We start from the raw sequence: 1,335 nt of genomic DNA on the forward strand, positions 1-1,335 counted from the left end.
CTGGGGTTTATTTACCTTCTATAATTGAAACTTTGTTGCCTTGAGAGGAGGCAGCAGCTGGCCGGGAAGCTTGGCTTCTTCCATCGCTGGGCTGCCGGCTGCCATCTTGGTTGGGTTAATTTGCATATAGTCGCTCTGATTGGCTGATGGTTGTGGCTTAAGGCGTAGCAAAGGTATGGTCAGTTTGCATGTTTGTCTTTATTAGTGTAGATATATATCACATCAAACAGATGATTCCAGTTTGATTACTTCTTTGATCAATTTAAAGTCAGTTTAATGTGCAATAAATAGTGCTAAGGGAGAGCATATATGACAAAAACTACAAAGTTGGTAGAATTGCTGATGCTTAGGAAACATCAATCTAACCATACTAATTTTGTGAAATCAATAGGATGGAATGGCCTAATAAGTTAGACAAGGTTTTAAAGAAACAAAGGGGTAGACCTACCTGAAATTAAGTTTATATTCTTTTCATTCAACTCAATAATTCATCCCAATGCTCAATATATTTCTCTCCTACAGTGCACTCTCACTCTCTTCTCTCCTTCATCCTTTCTTCCCTTCTTTTCCCTCTCAGTTCTCTATCTCATCCTCTCACCTCCACAGTTCATTGGCTCCAGCTACACTAATATCATCACTGACTTTCTCACCCATAATTCTGTATCTTTTTTTAATACATATATTTAGGAGTGCACTTTCCCTTTTCAGGGAGAATGTGTTTCCCTGACTGGGGCTGAACTGCCAACACTAAAGAGGTCTTGCTGGCCCAGAGCAGAGCAGAGCAGAGCTGAGCTGAGCAAAGCCAGGCAGAGTGGAAGGGGGCAGAGTGGAGCGCACTGGAGCAGAGCAGAGCTGTCTAGCCAGAGCGGGGTCTTGCCGAGGGCCGCCTTATCCCAGAGTTACCTCATAGTCATGATTTTCCACACCCATGCTGCTTCATCACTCAACTGTTCAGCATTCAAACCATAGCTGTGCTATTCTCCCAGCTGTGTCATACCAACATTGAACTCTTTGCAGTGAATAAAGTTTCCTTCTATAGGGCAATAAATAAATACATAAATAAATAACTTTTTAAAATATGTTTTTATTGATTTCAAAGAGGAAAGGAGAGGGAGAGTTAGAAACATCAATGATGGGAGAGAATCATTGATTGGCTGCCTCCTGCATGCCCCCTACTGGGGATCAAACCTGCAACCCTGGCATGTGCCCTTGACCCGAATCAAACCCGAGACCCTTCAGTCTGCAGGCTGATGCTCTATCCCAGTGGTTCTCAACCTGTGGGTCGCGACCCCTTTCGCGGTCGAACGACCCTTTGACAGGGGTCGCCTAAGACAG

This window comes from Myotis davidii, unplaced genomic scaffold (assembly GCF_000327345.1).
Source record: "Myotis davidii unplaced genomic scaffold, ASM32734v1 scaffold108, whole genome shotgun sequence".
Lineage (NCBI taxonomy): Eukaryota > Metazoa > Chordata > Mammalia > Chiroptera > Vespertilionidae > Myotis > Myotis davidii.